The following is a 23,619-nucleotide window of genomic DNA, read 5'->3' on the forward strand; positions in this document are numbered from 1 at the left end:
TTTCGTCCGCGACTCGAGGCTACCGCAAATCCCCTTACGTCAATTACGTATCCCATCTTTTTAATGGGATTTGCCTAACGCCAGTATTACGAGTCTTGGAAGAAGTGAGCAGTAGACCCTCTCCTGTCCAGACTCCTACTGCATTTAAAAATCAGTAGTTAAGAGTTTTATGGGCTAGCGCCGGAACATAAGGCTCTTAACTAAAGTGCTAAAAAGTACACTAACACCCATTAACTACCTATTAACCCCTAAACCGAGGCCCCCCACATCCCAAACACTAAAATAAAAAATTGTAACCCCCTAATCGGCCGACCGGACATCACCGCCACCTACATTATACCTATGAACCCCTAATCTGCTGCCCCTAACATCACCGACACCTACATTATATTTATTAACCCCTAATCTGCTGCCCCCAATGTCGCCACCACCTACCTACAATTATTAACCCATAATCTGCCGACCGGACATCGCCGCCACTTTAATAAATGTATTAACCCCTAAACCGCCGCACTCCCGCCTCTTTTTAGGGCCGAAACGCGTAGACAGCAAAAGTAAGATTTGTGAGGCTCATATACCCCCAGGACAACGGCATTTGGGTAAGTCTATTATTCGATAGACTATATCCCAAAGAGTTTTTTTTTCCCACAGGTCTCTGTCTCACTACGGACTAGGATACCAGATAGAATTTTGCACAGACAAAGCATGAGGATTTTTTTGGATTAATCTATGCATTATTTGGGATTTTGACTTTTCTAATGACTTTGGGACATTTATTTATTGCCATTTGGGAATTCATTTATTGTATTGGGATTAACACTTGGATTTTATAATTTTGTGTCATAAGCTTATGTTCAATTAGCTTTGGTTAAATAAGGTCTTATTAGTAGATTGGACACTGTGATTTCACACATTTCTGGTTCTTAACCCTACACTAGGTTTTAGTCCAGTTATTATCAATGAGATTAGGTATCACCACCGTTATTTATTAGATTAGATATCACTACTGTTATAATATATGGAAACACTATTATATCAGTTAGATTAGCATATTGTGTGTGTGTGTGTGTGTGTGTGTGTGTGTGTATATATATATATATATATATATATATATATATATATATATATATATATATATATATATATATATTCGGTTTTATATTTGGCACAATTTTTGGTTTTTACACTTTCACCTGCTTGAATTCATAATTTGTGATTTTATTAGAATTTTATATTTTGCATTTTCACATTAGTGAAGTTTGTCATTATAAATTTTTCACTCTTTTTTTTTTTATTTTTATCTTTATATAATTTTTTTCACGATTAACGGACATACAGGTATTGATCCAATCAGATTTTTTTCCTTGTTTTTTACGAGATTCTCTTCATATGCTGCTCTAAATATATACATATTTTTTTTGTAGTATTTAACTCTATTTTACTCCATTATGCACTTGTGATCATCCACGTTTGTTTTAATAACTAATAATCGATCTAGACAGAATCAAATTTCATTCTGAATCTAAGCTTTTTCTGAATGCATTGGTATAAGTAACTTTTTTTAAGGTACATATAATACGGAAGATATACTAGCAGTTAACGGTTCATTCAAGTTACATTGTTAAATAAATCAGGAGTTTTTAATATCTTTTTAATCTTTTATCTTTAACTAGGTTTTCAATTGTTTATTTTATTGATTAAAATAACTTTTATCATAAGATCTATTTGATCCTTTCTCATCTTTTTTATTGCGGATCATATTAACATTTGATACATAACCAAAGTTTATGGTCTAGAGTTCCATCTTGAACAGAATAGTGCAGCCCAAAACCTGTTGTATACTTTAGCCATTGGCGCTCCTATATTTCCAATATTAAAAATACAATACCCACCCAACATTACAACCCACCACCCACCCAATCCCCCCTTAAAAAAAACTAACATTAACCCCCTGAAGATCACCCCGATCGGATGAAGACTTCGGACCCTCTGGAGGACCACTTGTGCCCAGCTGGGTGAAGACGGCTCAAGGTAGGGTGATCTTCAGGGGGTTAGTGTTAGGTTTTTTAAGGGGGGATTTGGTGGGTTTTAGAGTAGGGGTGTGTGGGTGGTGGGTTGTAATGTTGGGGGGTATTGTATTTATTTTACAGGTAAAAGAGCTGATTACTTTGGGGCAATGCCCAGCAAAAGGCCCTTTTAAGGGCTATTTGTAATTTAGTATAGGGTAGGGACATTTTATTATTTTGGGGGGCATTTTTTTTTATTAGAGGGATTAGATTAGGTGCAATTAGTTTAAAATTCTTGTAAAAATTTTTTTTTTTATTTTCTGTAATTTAGTGTTTTTTTCCGTAATTTAGTTTATTTAATTTAATTGTAATTAATTGTAGGTAGTTTAGGTAATTAGTTTAATGATAGTGTAGTGTAACTTAGGTTAGAGTTTATTTTACAGGTAATTTTGTACTTATTTTAGCTAGGTAGTTATTAAATAGTTAATAACTATTTAATAACTATTCTACCTAGTTAAAATAAATACAAAGTTGCCTGTAAAATAAATATAAATCCTAAGCTAGCTACAAAGTAACTATTAGTTATATTGTAGGTAGCTTATGGTTTATTTTATCGGTAAGTATTTAGTTTTAAATTGGATTAATTTATTTAATTATGTTAAATTAATTTCATATAATTTAAATTATATTTAAATTAGGGGGGTTAAGGTTAGACTTAGGTTTAGGGGTTAATAAATTTATTATAGTAGCGGCGATGTTGGCGGTGGCAGATTAGGGGTTAATAAATATAATGTAGGTGTCGGCGATGTTGGGGGCAGCAGATTAGGGGTTTATAAGTATAATGTAGGTGGCAGCGGAGTCTGGAGCGGCAGATTAGGGGTTAATATTATAATGCAGGTGGCGACGATGTCGGGGGTGGCAGATTAGGGCTTAATAAGTGTAAGATTAGGGGTGTTTAGACTCGGGGTTCATGTTATGGTGTTAGGTGCGGACATAACTTTTTTTTTTTTCCCCATAGGAAACAATGGGTCTGCGTTAGGAGCTGAACGCTGCTTTTTTGCAGGTGTTAGTTTTTTTTTCAGCCAGCTCAGCCCCATTGTTTCCTATGGGGAAATCGTGCACAAGCACGTTTTGACAGCTTACCACTATCGTAAGCAACGCTAGTATCGAGGTGAGATGTGGAGCTAAATTTTGCTCAATGCTCACTTTTCTGACGCTAACGCCGGCTTAAAGAAAACTCGTAATACCAGTGTTGTCTTAAGGGAGCGGTAAGAAAAAAAGGAGCGTTAGCCCCGCAAGCCTTACCAACAAAAACTTGTGATCTAGCCAATAGTCTTTGAGTAGGGCTGGGCTAAATATAATAGATAATTAAGAGTTGTTGAGCCTAATATTTAGCTAAGGAGAGGGAGAATTGGTGAAGACCAGCTGGTTGTAAGGGCTATGTCAGGGTGAGAGAGAGAGGGGTGAGATTGGCTGTGCAAATGTTTAGTGGTACAAAAGGGGTGGAAGACCTCAATATGGAGGTCATCCCAGAAATGAAGATGTTCTTTATCACATTGTGTTTTTTCATATGTGTTTTATTGTGCAGCCTTTAAAAGTTGCTCTCACACATTGCCCTGCCAAAGTATTGAGTCCATCTGCCAGTGCTCTTAGTATGATGAGCTTTTCTTCTGTGCCTGATCAGATTTGTCTTTTTGTGCATTAAGGTTTTATAATCCTATAGATCTAGCACTGCAGTGCCTGTTGTTCCAATCACTCTTTCCCATGTACTGGAATGAGTTTATGTTACCAGATTGCTCTATCCTTGTAGTTAATCATGTTCCAATCACCATGTTTACCATTTATTGAGCGTAGGTATATAATCTGATAGCTGCGTAACAGTGTACTCTGTCATGATAGTATCAACCCATCCTTATTATGTGCCTTCTATTGCTTGCTGCATCAACTGCTATTTTAAATATACCAAGATATACAAGTGCATATGATTTAGATCACCTTGAATAGTGCATGAAAAGTTTCTGCTTCAGCAATAGGCCCTGATATTCAAAGGTTCTCCAAGCTTGGAGAGAAATTGCAGTTCAGACTTCACAGGGGCTGAATTCACTGAATATTCAAAAGAAAAAAGGGCGGAATGCTCCAGCACTGTAAGAACTCTCACATTTCTATATATGAAGGAGAGACAAGTCCAGTGAAATACAGCACTGTGTGATATGTGTGCTTTGTTAAACTTACACTTCGGGGCCAATTTATGAAAGTGCAAGCAGACATGATGTAGCATATCATGTCCACCGCACATCAATAAATGCGACAGCATAGGCTGTTGGCATTTACCATTGCACAAGCAGTTCTTGTGAACTGCTTGTGCAATGCCGTCCCCTGCAGATTCACGGCCAATCAGCCGCTAGCAGGGGGTTTCAATCAACCCTATTGTATATGATCGGGCGCATTGATGTCCGCAGCCTCAGAGCAGGTGGAGAAGTAATGGAGCAGTGGTCTTTAGGGATTTTAAGATCCATTCAGAGCTTGATAATTTGGCCCCTTTGTGTTTTGTATTTTAGATTATTTTACACTTTAGATTGGGTCTTTTCAGTATTATAAGATTTAAGCTTTACAATTTCTCATTTGCATTTTAACCTCTTAAGGACATATGACGGAATTATTCCGTCATAAAACAATTGAGCAAACTGAAAGCTGTGTCCTTAAAGGGTTAATACATTTTAGATTTACCGCTAGCATTGTTTTTTTACAAATTCTTATTATGTTTGAAAGTTTCTATGCTACTTTAACAAACTAAGATCATACTTTGTATATTTCTGTGTAGCTTTTAGAAATTAAATTGCACATTGAATTTGCTGCAAAAAAAGTTAAATTGTAGTGAAAACATTTCGGTTTAATTTGGAAGTGATGCAAATGGAGTCTTTTTATATCAGCCCCAGGGGTTACCTTCTCTCTCCCATGTGACTTTTTTTTTTTTTTTATCCCAGCTTGATTACTATCTATGGAAGGAATCTCTCATCTCTTTAGGATTTCCAGGTTCCTCCTCTTTTCTTTGACAATTCAGTGAGTTCTGCCTTTGTGAAGTCAGCATTATAATCTCTCTCAAAACTAGAGAGTTTGATTATCTGGCTCATAGAAAGTAACCACACTGAAGCTGAGAGTTTTTCTGTTTTAATTTATATAAAAGACATGCAAAGTGCAATCGAATTTGTAAAAGATGCACATACATATACAAAGTATGAGCCTAATTTGTTAAAGTTACACAAACTGTGAAGGCATAATCAGAATTTATAAAATCACATTCCTAAATACACTCTTACCTTTCTAACTGGACCTTTAGTGTGACCTTCTCTGGCACATCCTCTGACCCTGTATCACTTTCTGTTGGGCTACCACAAGGCTCTGTCCTTGGTCCCCTTCTCTTCTCAATGTATACATCATTCTTAGGTTCCTTAATACAGTCCTATGGGTTTCAATACCATTTGTATGCCGCTGATGATACCCAAATCTACATCTCTGGATCAGACTTACCCCTTCCTTACTATTTCATGTCACTAACTGTCTTTCTAATATTTCATCCTGGATGTCCTCACACTACCTTAAGCTAAATCTCTAAAAAAAAAACCTGAACTTCTTATTTCACCCCCTTCTTCCAACCCCCCACACACACACACACACACACACACTTTCCCTAACTGTTGATAATAACATAATTAACTCAACCTTATATGCCCAAAGTCTTGGGGTCATACCTGACTCAGATCTCTCTTTCACTCCCCACATCCAGTCTTTGGCCAATTCTTGCCGCCTCCACCTTAAAAACATCTAAAACATAAAACATGTTTTCCACTCTTTAATCATTTCCTGCCTTGTCTATTGCAACTCCAGCCTTCCTATCTGCCATCTATCTCGCTTACAATCCATAATAAATGTCTCTGCCAGGCTGATCTTCCTTATTACTCCTCATCTGCTGCACCTCTCTGCCAGTCTCTTCACTGGCTTCCTCTAACCTCCAGAATAAAACAAAAAATCCTGACTCTAACTTTTAAAGCTCTTAATAACAGTGCTCCACCCTATATCTCCGACCTAGTCTCCAGATACTCGCCATCCCGTTCCCTTCACTCTGCTCATTACCTCCTTGTTACCTCCTCACATTCCCGTCTACAAGAACTCTTCAGACTGGCCCCTATTTTGTGGAACTCTCTGCTTCGCTCCACACGACTTTCCCCTAGTTTACAAAATTTGAAACGCTCCTTAAAGATTATACTGTTTAGAGACGCATATAATATACACTAACATTTTTCTATCTTACTTCCTCTCCTCCTTTAATTATACCCTTGACCTCCTTAGCTTGTAAGCCTACAAGCCTAGCTGCTTTGTAGATCACTTTCATGAGATGATTTATAACAGTGAAACTCTTGGCAGGGGCCGTGTATATGGCATGGATTTTAGGAACCGAGATATGGAAAAAGATGCTTGGTCGGTCCTCCTACTTCAAATTTGGGGCACTGCGCGTGCAATCTACTGTGCCACCAGATATGAGTGGTGTGTTAAGTAGTACTATTCTTATCAGTTTAATCCCTGTTACGTCCCCTATCAGGGGACGTGTATATGGCATGGATTTTAGGAACCGGGAGATGGAAAAAGATGCTTGCTCGGTCCTCCAACTTCAAATTTGGGGCACTGCGTGTGCAATTGTGGCCGGACTTTTAGCCGACGGACATTTGGCCGAAACACAAGTGGCTGTCAGATAACAGTCCGGCCATGAGATGGATAGATTAGATAGATAGATGCAATAGATACATTTGATAGATACGATAGATAGATAATTTCCCAGACAGAGAATTACAAGACGTGCGGTTTGGGACCCATGGTAAGGTTCCCAGAGGCAGTTGTGGTGCCACGGGACATGTATATGGCATGGATTTTAGGAACCTGGAGATGGAAAAAGATGCTTGGTCAGTCCTCCTACTTCAAATTTGGGGCACTGCGCATGCAATCGTGGCCGGACTTTTAGCCAACTGACATTTGGCCGACGGACATTGGGCCGAAACACAAGTGGCTGTCAGATAACAGTCCGGCCACGAGATGGATAGATAGATACATAGATTAGATAGATATATCAATAGATGCAATAGATACATTTGATAGATACGATAGGTTTGATAGATAAATAGTTAGATTTAATAGATAATTTCCCAGACAGAGAATTACAAGACGTGCAGTCTGAGACCCATGGTAAGGTTCCCAGAGGCAGTTGTGGCGCCACGGGACATGTATATGGCATGGATTTTAGGAACCTGGAGATGGAAAAAGATGCTTGGTCGGTCCTCCTACTTCAAATTTGGGGCACTGCGCGTGCAATCGTGGCCGGACTTTTAGCCAACGGACATTTGGCCGACGGACATTGGGCCGAAACACAAGTGGCTGTCAGATAACAGTCCGGCCACGAGATGGATAGATTGGATAGATAGATACATAGATTAGATAGATAGATCAATAGATACATTTGATAGATCAATAGATGCAATAGATACATTTGATAGATACAATAGATAGATAGATTTGATAGATAATTTCCCAGACAGAGAATTACAAGACATGCGGTCTGGGACCCATGGTAAGGTTCCCAGAGGCAGTTGCGGCACCAGGAGACGTGTATATGGCATGGATTTTAGGAACTGGGAGATGGAAAAAGATGCTTGGTCGGTCCTCCTACTTCAAATTTGGGGCACTGCACATGCAATCTACTGTGCCACCAGATATGAGTGGTGTGTTAAGTAGTATTATTCTTATCAGTTTAATCCCTGTTACGTCCCCTATGAGGGGACGTGTATATTGCATGGATTTTAGGAACCTGGAGATGGAAAAAGATGCTTGGTCGGTCCTCCTACTTCAAATTTGGGGCACTGCGCGTGCAATCGTGGCCGGACTTTTAGCCGACGGATATTTGGCCAATGGACATTTGGCCGAAACACAAGTGGCTGTCAGATAACAGTCCGGCCACGAGATAGCTAGATTTGATAGATGGATAGATACATAGATTAGATAGATATATCAATAGATACATTTGATAGATACGATAGATTTAATAGATAATTTCCCAGACAGAGAATTACAAGACATGCAGTCTGAGACCCATGGTAAGGTTCGCAGAGGCAGTTTTGGCGCCACGGGACATGTATATGGCATGGATTTTAGGAACCTGGAGATGGAAAAAGATGCTTGGTCGGTCCTCCTACTTCAAATTTGGGGCACTGCGCGTGCAATCTACTGTGCCACCAGATATGAATGGTGTGTTAAGTAGTATTATTCTTATCAGTTTAATCCCTGTTACGTCCCCTATCAGGGGACGTGTATATGGCATCGATTTTAGGAACCGGGAGATGGAAAAAGATGCTTGGTTGGTCCTCCTACTTCAAATTTGGGGCACTGCACATACAATCTACTGTGCCACCAGATATGAGTGGTGTGTTAAGTAGTACTATTATCAGTTTAATCCCTGTTACATCCCCTATCAGGGGACGTGTATATGGCATGGATTTTAGGAACCGGGAGATGGAAAAAGATTCTTGGTCGGTCCTCCTACTTCAAATTTGGGGCACTGCGCTTGCAATCGTGGCCGGACTTTTAGCCGACGGACATTTGGCCAATGGACATTTGGCCGAAACACAAGTGGCTGTCAGATAACAGTCCGGCCACGAGATAGATAGATACATAGACTAGGTAGATAGATCAATAGATGCAATAGATACATTTGATAGATTTGATAGATAAATAGAAAGATTTGATAGATAATTTCCCAGACAGAGAATTACAAGACGTGCGGTCTGGGACCCATGGTAAGGTTCCCAGAGGCAGTTGCGGCGCCAGGAGACGTGTATATGGCATGGATTTTAGGAACTGGGAGATGGAAAAAGATGCTTACTCGGACCTCCTACTTCAAATTTGGGGCACTGCGCGTGCAATCTACTGTACCACCAGATATGAGTGGTGTGTTCAGTAGTATTATTCTTATCAGTTTAATCCCTGTTACGTCCCCTATCAGGGGACGTGTATATGGCATCGATTTTAGGAACCGGGAGATGGAAAAAGATGCTTGCTCTGTCCTACTTCAAATTTGGGGCACTGTGAGTGCAATCGTGGCCGGACTTTTAGCCAATGGACATTTGGCCGACAGACATTTGGCCGAAACACAAGTGGCTGTCAGATAACAGTCTGGCCACGAGATAGATAGATCAATAGATACATTTGATAGATACGATAGATTTGATAGATACATAGATTAGATAGATCAATAGATGCAATAGATACATTTGATAGATAAATAGATAGATTTGATAGATAGATAATTTCCCAGACAGAGAATTTCAAGACGTGCGCCTGGGACCCATGGTAAGGTTCCCAGAGGCAGTTGCGGCGCCACGGGACGTGTATATGGCATGGATTTTAGGAACCGGGAGATGGAAAAAGATGCTTGGTCGGTCCTCCTACTTCAAATTTGGGGCACTGCACGTGCAATCTACTGTGCCAGCAGATATGAGTGGTGTGTTAAGTAGTACTATTCTTATCAGTTTAACACCTGTTACGTGCCTTTTTTTTTTGGTTTGGTTTTGGCATGTTTCACCGCTGGATATTGGAAAAGTGCGCCATGGCCGTGTAGGAATGCCTCAAATGGCCACACACCTTTCTGGCCTGCTTCAGGACATCCTGTAAGCCTAGGTACTTATGCACAAAGAGTTGTACGATCAGATTACACACATGTGCCATGCACGGCACATGTGTCAACTTGCCCAATTTCAATGCCGCCACCAAATTACTTCCTTTGTCAGAAACCACTTTGCCGATCTCCAGTTGGTGCGGAGTCAGCCACTGATCCACCTGTGCGTTCAGGGTGGACAGGAGTGCTGGTCCGGTGTGACTCTCTGCTTTCAGGCAAGTCAACCCCAAGACGGTGTGACACTGCCGTATCCGGGATGTGGAATAGTACATGGGGGGGTGGCGTTGATGTGGAGCAAGACGCAGAAGAGGACTCAGCCGAGCAGGTTATGGAAGAGGATGGAGTAGGAGGAGTAGAGGAGGTGGCAGCAGGCCTGCCTGCAAGTCATGGCGGTGTCACCAACTCCTCTGCAGAGCCACGCATTCCATGCTTGGCAGCCGTCAGCAGGTTTACCCAATGGGCAGTGTAGGTGATATACCTGCCCTGACCATGCTTTGCAGACCAGCTATCAGTGGTCATATGTACCCTTGCCCCAACACTGTTTGCCAGAAATGCCATTACTTCCTTTCGCACAATCGAGTACAGGTTGGGGATTGCCTTTTGTGCAAAGAAATTTCGGCCGGGTACCTTCCACTGCGGTGTCCCAATAGCTACAAATTTTTTGAATGCCTCAGACTCCACCAGCTTGTATGGTAAAAGCTGGCGGGCTAAGAGTTCAGACAAGCCAGCTGTCAGACGCCGGGTAAGGGGGTGACTTTGTGACATTGGCTTCTTACGCTCAAACATGTCCTTGACAGACACCTGACTGTGGGCAGATGAGCAGGAACTGCTCCGGAAGAGAGATGGAGTGGCGGATGGTTGAGAGGGGGCAAGGAGGACAGCGGTGGTTGACGTGGCTGAAGATGCTGGACCAGGAGGAGGATGGCGGCTTTGAGTTTGTGTGCTGCTTCTACTCATGGGTTGATCCCATAGGCGTTTGTGATGTGCGATCAAATGCCTTCACAAAGAAGTTGTACCTAGGTGGGTATTGGACTTCCCATGACTCCGTTTCTTTTGACACAGGTTGCAAATGTTGTCAGAGGCAGTCACACGAAAAAAAATGCCACACTGCTGAGCTCTGCGATGACGGCATTCTGGTGGTGGCAACAGCATGCGTTGATTGGCGTGCTGTCTGGCTGACCCTGGGTGCCGATGCATGCTGTCTGACTATGCCACTAGCTCCTTGGGACGACCTCCCCCTGCTTCAAACTCGTCTCCTCCTCCTCCTCCTCCTCCCTATCTCCCCATCTGAACTTTTCCCCTGTTCTTCTTCTCTTCTAGTGGGCACCCACGTGACATCCACGGACGCATCTTCATCATCCACCGCTTCACTTGTATCTGACAAATCAACAAAGGAAGCAGCAGCGGGTACAACATCATCATCACACCGTACGTTCATGTCTGTAATGCTGCCTGACTGAGACATATTACTGTTATCTACATCCTCTGTCAATGATGGTTGCGCATCACTCATTTCTTCCAACTGATGTGTAAATAACTCCTCTGACAGATCAAGTGAAGTGGCTGTGGTGCTAGTGTTGGTGGTGGCGGCAGGCGGGCGAGTTGTAACTTGAGAGGTGCCCGAAGATAAGCTGGAGGAGGATGGTGCGTCAAGGTTCAGAGCGGAAGCTATAGAAGATTGGGTGTCCTGTGTTAAAAAGTCAACTATGTCCTCAGAACTTTTCGAGTTCATGGGACGTGGCCTCTGAACACTGGGCATTATTCTAGGGCCAAAGGGAATCACAGCACCACGACCACGACGGCACCTGCGGGTGGCCTGCCTCTGCTTGTCATTTTTTTTTAAATGTACACTTACACTACTATTAAACAAGATGAGTGGTGCCACTGGGCAAGTGGGCACAGTAAACGCTGTGAGCCTGACACAAAAAAGCAGACTGATGTTTCACAGTCCAAAAAGTTTTTATTTTTTTAAATGTACACTTACACTACTATTAAACAAGATATGCACACAGAGAGAAATGCACTCACAGGAACGAACAACCAGCTCAATACCATTGTTAGCCTGTTCTATGACTATTTACCACCTGGGTGCAACTTCTTTTAGTCCAGCAATGCTTTTCACAGAGTAGAACTTTCCTGTAGTATATCAGTCTGATCCCGCCTATTACGGTCAGTCCAGCGCCGAAATACCAGGCAATTCCTCTCTGAACAAGGAACACAGCAACCCCAGACGATCGTTTCGGCTTTCATTGGGCCTCGTCAGTGAGGTGTAGCAGTATTCCTCTAAGCACACTGAGCAAGGAGTCCACGTCTGGTTTCCCATTTTTCCCACAGGGAGACTAAATGCACACAGAGAGAAATGCACTCACAGGAACGAACAACCAGCTCAATACCATTGTTAGCCTGTTCTATGGCGATTTACCACCTGGGTGCAACTTCTTTTAGCCCAGCAATGTATGCAAATTAAACAAGATATGAGTGGTGGCACTGGGCAAGTGGGCCCAGTATAAGCTGTGAGCCTGAAACAAAAAAGCAGACTGATGTTTCACAGTCCAAAAAGTTTTTTTTGTTTTTAAATGTATACTTACACTACTGTTACACCAGATATGAGTGGTGGCACTGGGCAAGTGGGCACAGTATACGCTGTGAGCCTGACACAAAAAAGCAGACTGATGTTTCACAGTCCAAAATTTTTTTTTTAAAATTTACACTACTGTTACACCAGATATGAGTGGTGGCACTAGGCAAGTGGGCATGGCACACACGCTGGCAGGCAGGCAACTGCAATTAGATTACACTAGCAGACTGATGTTTCACAGTCAAAAATGTTTTTTTTTTTAAATTTACACTACTTTTACACCAGATATGAGTGGTGGCACTGGGCAAGTGGGCACAGTATACGCTGTGAGCCTGGCACAAACGCTGGCAGGCAATTGCAATTAGATTACACAAGCAGACTGATGTTTCACAGTCAAAAATGTTTTTTTTTTTTAAATTTACACTACTGTTACACCAGATATGAGTGGTGGCACTGGGCAAGTGGGTCCGTTGCGAACGCGAACAAGCTATGTTCGCCGGGAACTATTTGCAGGCGAACTATTTGTGACATCACTACTCCTGAGTGCAGTGATACCACCCATGTATAGGTGTGCCGTGTTCTCTGGGGGCTAAAAGGCCTTATTTTTGGGGGGCGCATTCCAGTTTTTAAATTTGGAATTTTCACATCTGCCATCATGCACCCATGTCCTATTTGGGACATTTCTAAAGCCGGACAATTTAATTTACCCCCATAAAACCATATATTTTTGAAAAGAAGACAACCTAGGGTATTTGAAAAGCTGGTATTTTCACACTTTCCATGCACTAATTCAACCACCAGTCTTTGTCAAACATTTGGGTAGTCATTTTCTTGTGTTATTTTTCACACACATTGTAATTTAGACATGGATTATCAGTTCCTGTTATGTGTTACTGCCAAAAAACACCTCAATATGTGTTCAACAACATCTCCTGAGTACAGTGATACCACCCATGTATAGGTGTTTTGGGTTCTCTGGGGGCTAAACGGCCTTATTTTTAGGGGGCGCATTCCGTTTTTTAACTTGGAATTTTCACATCTGTCATCATGCACCCATGTCCTATTTTGGACATTTCTGAAGCCGGCCAATGTAATTTACCCCCATCAAACCATATATTTTTGAAAAGTAGACACCCTAGGGTATTTGAAAAGCTGGTATTTTAACACTTTCCATGCACTAATTCAACCACCAATCTTTGTCAAACTTTTGGGTAGTCATTTTCTTGTGTTATTTTTCACACATATTGTAATTTAGGCATGGATTCTCAGTTTCTGTTATGTGTTACTGCCAAAAAATACCTTAATATGTGTTCAACAACATCTCCTGAGTACAGTAATACCACAGATGTATAGGTGTGTTGGGTTCTCTAGGGGCTAAAATGCCTTATTTTTAAGGGGCGCATTCCAGTTTTTTAAATTGGAATTTTCACATCTGTCATCATAAACCCATGTCCTATTTGGGACATTTCTGAAGCCGGCTAATGTAATTTACCCCGATCAAACCATATATTTTTGAAAAATAGACACCCTAGGTTATTTGAAAAGTTTGTATTTTAACACTTTTCATGCACTAATTCAACCACCAGTCTTTTTCAAACTTTTGGGTAGTCATTTTCTTGTGTTATTTTTCACACACGTAATTTAGGCATGGATTCACAGTTCCTATTATGTGTTACTGTAAAAAACACCAATATGTGTTCAACATCTCCTGAGTACAGTAATACCACCCATGTATATGTGTGTCGGGTTCTCTGGGGACTAAAAGGCCTTATTTTTAGGGGGCAAATACCAGTTTTTCAACTTGGAACTTTCACATCTGTAATCATACACCCATGTCCTATTTGGGACATTTCTGAAGCCGGACAATGTAATTTACCCCCATCAAATCATATATTTTTGAAAAGTAGGCAACCTAGGGTATTTGAAATGCTGGTATTTTAACACTTTCCATGCACTAATTCAACCAACAGTCTTTGTCAAACTTTTGGGTAGTCATTTTTTTGTTTAATTTTTCACACACATTCGGCTAGATTACGAGTCTTGCGTTAGAGGCTATGCGGTGCTAACGAGCAGTTTTCACTCACCGCTCACTTTCCTACAGCACTGGTATTATGGGTTTTTACAAACCCGTCGTTAAAAGACTAGAAGTGAGCGTTAAGTAAAATTTTGCTCATTACCGCACTCCAATACCAGCGCTGCTTAAGTCAGCGGTGAACTGGTGTAATGTGCTCGTGCACAATTTCCCCATAGAAATCAATGGGGAGAGCCGGCTGAAAAAAAGTCTAACACCGGCAAAAAGCAGCGTAAAACTCCTTAACACAGCCCCATTGATTCCTATGGAGAAATAAAAGATATGTTTACACCGAACACCCTAACATGAACCCCGAGTCTAAACACCCTTAATCTTACACTTATTAATGCCTAATCTGTCGCCCCCGACATCGCCGACACCTATATTATAATTATTAACCCCTAATCTGCCGCTCCGGACACCGCCGCCACCTAAATTATACTTATGAACCCATAATCTGCTGCCCCCAACATCGCCGACACATACATTATATTTATTAACCCCTTATTTGCCTCCCCCAATGTCGCCGCCAGCTACTACACTTGTTAACCCCTAATCTGCCGCCCCCAACGTCTCTGCCACTATAATAAATATATTAACATCTAAACCGCCGCATTCCCGCCTCACAAACATTAGTTAAATGTTATTAACCCCTAATCTGCCAGCCCTAACATTGTCACCACATACCTACATTTATTAACCCCTAATCTGCCGTTGCCAACGTCGCCACCACTATATTAAAGTTATTATCCTAATTCTAAGTCTAACCCTAACACCCCCTAACTTAAATATAATTAAAATAAATCTAAATAAATATTACTATCGTTAACTAAATTATTCCTATTTAAAACTAAATACTTACCTATAAAATAAACCCTAAGCTAGCTACATTTTAACTAATAGTTACATTGTAGCTAGCTTAGGGTTTATTTTTATTTTACAGGCAAGTTTGTATTTATTTTAACTAGGTAGAATAGTTATGAAATAGTTATTAACTATTTAATAACTACCTAGCTAAAATAAATACAAATTGACCTGTAAAATAAAACCTAACCTAAGTTACAATTACACCTAACACTACACTATAATTAAATTAATTCCCTAAATTAAATACAATTAAATAAAATTATCTAAAGTACAAAAAAAACACTAAATTACAGAAAATAATAAAAAAATTACAAGATTTTTAAACTAATTACACATAATCTAATAACCCTAAAAAAATAAAAAGCCCCCCAAAATAAAAAAGCCCTACCCTACACTAAATTACAAATGGCCCTTAAAAGGGCCTTTTGCTGGGCATTGCCCCAAAGTAATCAGCTCTTTTACCTGTAAAAAAAATTACAAATCCCCCCCCCCAACATTAAAACCCACCACCCACACAACCAACCCTACTCTAAAACCCACCCAATACCCCCTTAAAAAAAACTAACACTAACCCCTTGAAGATCACCTTACCTGGAGAAGTCTTCATCCAACTGGGCAGAAGTCCTCAACGAAGCCGGGAGAAGTCTTCATCCAAGCCGAGCGAAGTGGTCCTCCAGACGGGCAGAAGTCTTCATCCAGATGGCATCTTCTATCTTCTTCCATCTGGCGCGGAGCGGGTCCATCTTCAAGACATCCGACGCAGAGCATCCTCCTCAAAAGACGTCTTCTTCTACAATGAAGGTTCCTTTAAATGACATCATCCAAGATGGCGTCCCTTCAATTCCGATTGGCTGATAGAATTCTATCAGCCAATCGGAATTAAGGTAAAAAATATCCTATTGGCTGATGCAGTCAGCCAATAGGATTGAGCTGGCATTCTATTGGCTGATTGTAACAGCCAATAGAATGCCAGCTCAATCCTATTGGCTGATTGAATTCTATCAGCCAATAGGAATTGAAGGGACGCCATCTTGGATGACATCATTTAAAGGAACCATCATTGTAGAAGAAGACGTCATTTGAAGAGTATGCTCCACGTCAGATGTCTTGAAGATGGACCCGCTCCGCGCCGGATGGATGAAGATAGAAGATGCCGTCTGGATGAAGACTTCTGCCTGTCTGGAGGACCACTTCACCTGGCTTAGATGAAGACTTCTCCTGGCTTCGTTGAGGACTTCGGCCCGGTTGGATGAAGACTTCTCCCGGTAAGATGATCTTCAAGGGGTTAATGTTAGGTTTTTTAAGGGGGTATTGGGTGGGTTTTAGAGTAGGGTTGGTTATGTGGGTGGTGGGTTTTAATGTTGGGGGTATTTGGTAATTATTATTTTTTTTACAGGTAAAAGAGCTGATTACTTTGGGGCAATGCCACGCAAAAGGCCCTTTTAAGGGCTATTTGCAATTTAGTGTAGGGTAGGGCTTTTTTATTTTGGGGGGGCTTTTTTATTTTGTTAGGGGGACTAGATTTGGTGTAATTAGTTAAAAAATCTTGTAATTTGTTTATTTTCTGTAATTTAGTGTTTGTTTTTTTTGTACTTTAGATAATTGTATTTATTTGCATTTAATTGTATTTAATTTAGGGAATTAATTTAATTATAGTGTAGTGTTAGGTGTAATTGTAACTTAGGTTAGGTTTTATTTTACAGGTCAATTTGTATTTATTTTAGTTAGGTAGTTATTAAATAGTTAATAACTATTTAGTAATTATTCTACCTAGTTAAAATAAATACAAACTTGCCTGTAAAATAAAAATAAACCCTAAGCTAGCTACAATGTAACTATTAGTTATATTGTAGCTAGCTTAGGGTTTATTTTACAGGTAAGTATTCATGGCTAGATTACGAGTTGTGCGTTGGGGTTAAAAAGCAGCGTTGAATGGTCCCAACGCTGCTTTTTAATGCCCGCTGGTATTACGAGTCTTAAATGACAGGCTCACCGCTCACTTTTTTGTCCAGACTCGGAAATACCGCAAATCCATTTACGTCAATTGCGTATCCTATATTTTCAATGGGACTTGCATAGTGCCGGTATTACGAGTCTAATCAAAAGTGAGCGGTAGACCCTCTCCTGTCAAGACTGATACCGCATTTAAAAGTCAGTAGCTAAGAGTTTTACACTACAACGCCGTAGCATAAAACTCTTAACTAAAGTGCTAAAAAGTACACTAACACCCATAAAACTACCTATTGACCCCTAAACCGAGGCCCCCCACATTGCAAACACTAAAATAACTTTTAACCCCTAATCTCCCGAACCAGACATCACCGCCACTATAATAATTATATTAACCCCTAAACCGCCGCACTCCCACCTCGCAAACACTATTTAAATATTATTAACCCCTAATCTGCTGCCCCAATGTCGCCACCACTATATTAAATGTATTAACCCCTAAACCTCTGTCTAACCCTAACCCCCCTAACTTAAATATAATTTAAATAAATATAAATAAAATTACTACAATTCACTAAATTATTCCTATTTAAAACTAAATACTTACCTATAAAATAAACCCTAAGATAGCTACAATATAACTAATAGCTACATTGTAGCTAGCTTAGGGTTTATTTTTATTTTACAGGCAACTTTGTATTTATTTTAACTAGGTATAATAGTTATTAAATAGTTATTAAATATTTTTAATAACTACCTATTTAAAATAAATACAAATTTACCTGTAAAATAAAACCTAACCTAAGTTACAATTACACCTAACACTACACTATAATGATATAAATTCCCTAAACTAAATACAATTAATTACAATTTTAAAAAAAATATCTAAAGTACGAGAAAAAAACACTAAATTACAGAAAATAATAAAATTACAAGATTTTTAAAACTAATTACACCTACTCTAATCCCCCTAACATAATAAAAAAGCCCTCCAAAATAAAGAAAACCCTACCCTACACTAAATTACAAATAGCCCTTAAAAGGGCCTTTTGTGGGGCATTGCCCCAAAGTAATCAGCTCTTTTACCTGTAAAGACAAATTACAACACCCACACTAAAAACCCTACTCTAAAACCCACCCAAGCCCCCCTTAAAAAACCTAACACTAACTCCTTGAAGATCACCCTACCGGGAGACGTCTTCACCCAACCGGGCAGAAGTGGTCCTCCAGATGGGCAGAAGTCTTCATCCAAGCCAGGCAGAAGAAGTCTTCCAGACGGGCAGAAGTCTTCACCCAGACGGCATCTTCTATCTTCATCCATCCGGTGCGGAGCGGCTCCATCTTCAAGACATCTGACGCAGAGCATCCTCTTCAAACGACGGCCGACTGAAGAATGAAGGGTCCTTTTAAATTACGTAATTTAAAACTAAATACTTACCTATAAAATAAACCCTAAGATAGCTACAATATAACTAATAGCTACATTGTAGCTAGCTTAGGGTTTATTTTTATTTTACAGGCAACTTTGTATTTATTTTAACTAGGTATAATAGTTATTAAATAGTTATTAAATATTTTTAATAACTACCTATTTAAAATAAATACAAATTTACCTGTAAAATAAAACCTAACCTAAGTTACAATTACACCTAACACTACACTATAATGATATAAATTCCCTAAACTAAATACAATTAATTACAATTTTAAAAAAAATATCTAAAGTACGAGAAAAAAACACTAAATTACAGAAAATAATAAAATTACAAGATTTTTAAAACTAATTACACCTACTCTAATCCCCCTAACATAATAAAAAAGCCCTCCAAAATAAAGAAAACCCTACCCTACACTAAATTACAAATAGCCCTTAAAAGGGCCTTTTGTGGGGCATTGCCCCAAAGTAATCAGCTCTTTTACCTGTAAAGACAAATTACAACACCCACACTAAAAACCCTACTCTAAAACCCACCCAAGCCCCCCTTAAAAAACCTAACACTAACTCCTTGAAGATCACCCTACCGGGAGACGTCTTCACCCAACCGGGCAGAAGTGGTCCTCCAGATGGGCAGAAGTCTTCATCCAAGCCAGGCAGAAGAAGTCTTCCAGACGGGCAGAAGTCTTCACCCAGACGGCATCTTCTATCTTCATCCATCCGGTGCGGAGCGGCTCCATCTTCAAGACATCTGACGCAGAGCATCCTCTTCAAACGACGGCCGACTGAAGAATGAAGGGTCCTTTTAAATTACGTAATTTAAAACTAAATACTTACCTATAAAATAAACCCTAAGATAGCTACAATATAACTAATAGCTACATTGTAGCTAGCTTAGGGTTTATTTTTATTTTACAGGCAACTTTGTATTTATTTTAACTAGGTACAATAGTTATTAAATAGTTATTAACTATTTAATAACTACCTAGTTAAAATAAATACAAATTTACCTGTAAAATAAAACCTAACCTAAGTTACAATTACACAAGAATGAAGGGTCCTTTAAATGACGTCATCCAAGATGGCGTCCCTTCAATTAAGGAATTAAGGTAGAAAAAAATCCTATTGGCTGATGCAATCAGCCAATAGGATTGAAGTTCAATCCTATTGGCTGATCCAATCAGCCAATAGGATTGAAGTTCAATCCTATTGGCTGATCCAATCAGCCAATAGGATTGAGCTGACATTCTGTTGGCTGATTGGATCAGCCAATAGGATTGAGCTGACATTCTGTTGGCTGATTGGATCAGCCAATAGAATGCGAGCTCAATCCTATTGGCTGATTGCATCAGCCAATAGGATTTTTTTCTACCTTAATTCCTTAATTGAAGGGACGCCATCTTGGATGACGTCATTTAAAGGAACCTTCATTCTTCAGTTTGCCGTCATTTGAAGAGGATGCTCCGCGACGGATGTCTTGAAGATGGACCCGCTCCGCGCCGGATGGATGAAGATAGAAGATGCTGTCTGGATGAAGACCTCTGCCCATCTGGAGGACTTCTTCTGCCCGGTTGGGTGAAGACGTCTCATGGTAGGGTGATCTTCAAGGGGTTAGTATTAGGTGTTTTTAAGGGGGATTGGGTGGGTTTTAGAGTAGGGTTGGTTGTGTGGATGGTGGGTTTTAATGTTGGGGGGGGTATTTGTACTTTTTTTTTACAGGTAAAAGAGCCGATTACTTTGGGGCAATGCCCAGCAAAAGGCCCTTTTAAGGGTAGTGCTTTTTTTATTTTGGGGGGCTTTTTTATTTTGTTAGGGGGAAAAGAGTAGGTGTAATTAGTTTAAAAATCTTGTAATTATTTTATTTTCTGTAATTTAGTGGGGGGTTTCGTACTTTAGATAATTTTTTTTAAAATTGTAATTAATTGTATTTAGTTTAGGGAATTTATTTAATTATAGTGTAGTGTTAGGTGTAATGTAACTTAGGTTAGGTTTTATTTTACAGGTAAATTTGTCTTTATTTTAACTAGGTAGTTATTAAATAATTATTAACTATTTAATAACTATTGTACCTAGTTAAAAAAAAATACAAAGTTGCCTTCAAAATAAAAATAAACCCTAAGCTAGCTGCAATGTAACTATTAGTTAAAATGTAGCTAGCTTAGGGTTTATTTTATAGGTAAGTATTTAGTTTTAAATAGGATTAATTTAGTTAATTGTAGTAATTTTATTTAGATTTATTAAAATTATATTTAAGTTGGGGGGGTTAGGGTTAGACTTAGGTTTAGGAGTTAATATGTTTATTATAGTGGTGGCGACGTTGTGGGAGGCAGATTAGGGGTTAATAAATATAATGTAAGGTTCAGCGATGTTGAGGGCATCAGATTAGGGGTTCATAAGTATAATGTAGGTGGCGGCGGTGTCCGGAGCGGCAGATTAGGGGTTAATATTATAATGTAGGTGTCGGCAATGTTGGGGGCAGCAGATTAGGGGTTAATGAGCGTAAGATTAAGGTTGTTTAGACTTGGGGTTCATGTTAGGGTGTTAGGTGTAGACATAAAAAGTATTTCCCCATTGGAATTAATGGGGCTGCGTTAGGAGATTTACGCTGCTTTTTTGCAGGTGTTAGGTTTTTTTCAGACGGCTCTCCCCCATTGATTCCTATGGGGAAATCGTGCACAAGCACGTTTTACCTGCTCACCGCTACCGTAAGCAGCGCTGGTATTGAGGTAAGATGTGAAGCAAAATTTTGCTCTTCGCTCACTTTTTTGCGGTTAACGCCGGGTTTGTAAAAACCCATAATACCAGCGCTGTCTGCAAGTGAGCAGTGAGGGAAAACTGCTCATTAGCACCACACCCCTGATAACGCAAAACTCGTAATCTAGGTGTTAGTTTTAAATAGGAACAATTTAGTTAATGATAGGAATTTTATTTAGATTTCTTTTAATTATATTTAAGTTAGGGGGGTTAGGGTTAGGGTTAGACTTGGATTTAGGGGTTAATAACTTTAGTATAGTGGCGGCGATGTTGGGGACGGCAGATTAGGGGTTAATAAATGTAGGTAGGCGTCGACGATGTTAGGGACAGTAGATTAGGGGTTAATAATATTATCTAATGTTTGCGAGGCGGGAGTGCGGCGGTTTAGGGGTTAATATATTTATCATAGTGGCGGCGATGTCCTGTTCGGCAGATTAGGGGTTAAAAAAAATGTTTTGCGATGCGGGAGGGCCTTGGTTTAGGGGTTAATAGGTAGTTTATGGGTGTTAGTGTACTTTTTAGCACTTTAGTTAAGAGTTTTATGCTACGGCATTGTAGTATAAAACTCTTAACTACTGACTTTAGAATGCGTTACCAGTCTTGACAGGAGAGGCTCTATTGCTCACTTTTTGTCAGACTCGTAATACCAGCGCTATGCAAGTCCCATTGAAAAAATAGGATACGCAATTGACGTAAGTGGATTTGCGGTATTTCCAAGTCTGGCCAAAAAAGTGAGCGGTGAGCCTGTAACTTCAAGACTCGTAATACCAGTGGGCATTAAAAAGCAGTGTTAAGACCTCTTAAAGCTGCTTTTTTAACCTAACGCACAACTCGTAATCTAGCAGATTGTATTTTAGGCATGGATTCTCAGTTCCTGTTATGTGTTACTTCCAAAAAAAACTCAATATGTGTTCAACAACATCTCCTGTGTACAGGAAATTTCTGAAGCCAGCCAATGTAATTTACCCCCATCAAACCATATATTTTTTAAAAGTAGACACACTAGGGTATTTGAAATGCTGGTATTGTAACACTTTCCTTGAACTAATACAACCACCAGTCTTTGTCCAACTTTTGGGTAGTCATTCTTTTGTGTTATTTTTCACACACATTGTACTTTAGGCATGGATTCTTGGCTCCTGTTATGTGTTACTGCCAAAAAACACCTTAATATGTGTTCAACAAAATTTCCTGAGTACAGTAATACCACCCATGTTGTTGGGTGTTTATTTCTACGTTAGAAAAAAGGTTACAGTTTACATTAAACGTTATTATGAAAATAGTTGTTATTATTCATTCTTCCCACACAGGAGTATATGGCATTTAATTCCTTAAGGGTAAGAATCATGAGATTAAGGGTAGGCTCAACTGTAAGTCTGAGTTTGTGGTTTACATGTTAGAATGTAAATGTGACACTCTGTTTAGGTATATAGGGAGAACCAAATAGACTTTAAAAACCAGATGCCTTGAACATATTAAAAATATCGAGGCAGGAGCTCTAAAAAACCCACTGGTGAGATATTTTAATGGCCATCACAATAGGGACCCTACACAATTTTATTTTAAAGCCATTGAACAAGTGCAAGTAGGTCCCGGGGTGGGTGGGTAGTAGATTACTGGCCCTCAGAAAAAGGGAGACCTTTTGGATCCATGCTTTAGATTGCCTGGATCCATTCGGTCTAAATAAGGATATTGAACTCCCAGCCTTTTTGTGATCTCTCATAAGGAGCTCTCGCTCTCGCTCTCACTCTCTCGCTCTCTCGCCTTTCTTATATTTGAGCTCATTGACTGAGGTTTACTACCATCAATTAATTTATTATGTATTGTTTCTATCAGATGTATGAATATAGATTTTTCATGTACTCTTAAATTGTTCCTCTTTTTCCGTATATTAAGGTTTGAGATTGCCAACATTTATCATTAACCTCTTTGTGACCAGAGCACTTTTCCATTTGTTGACTGCCTGGGACCTGAGCTATTTTTGCATTTCTGCAGTGTTTGTGTTTAGCTTTAATTTTCCACTCACTCATTTACTGTACCCATACATATTATATACCATTTTCTCGCAATTAAATGGACTTTCTACAAATACCATTATTTTCATCAATTCTTATAATTTAGTATAATAAAAATGATAAAATATGATGAAAAAATGGAAAACAAAACAGTTTTTCTAGCTTTGACCCCCCAAGAATCTCTTACACATCTACAACCACCATAAAACACCCATGCTAAATA

Source organism: Bombina bombina, chromosome 4 (assembly GCF_027579735.1).
Source record: "Bombina bombina isolate aBomBom1 chromosome 4, aBomBom1.pri, whole genome shotgun sequence".
Taxonomy (NCBI): Eukaryota; Metazoa; Chordata; class Amphibia; order Anura; family Bombinatoridae; genus Bombina; species Bombina bombina.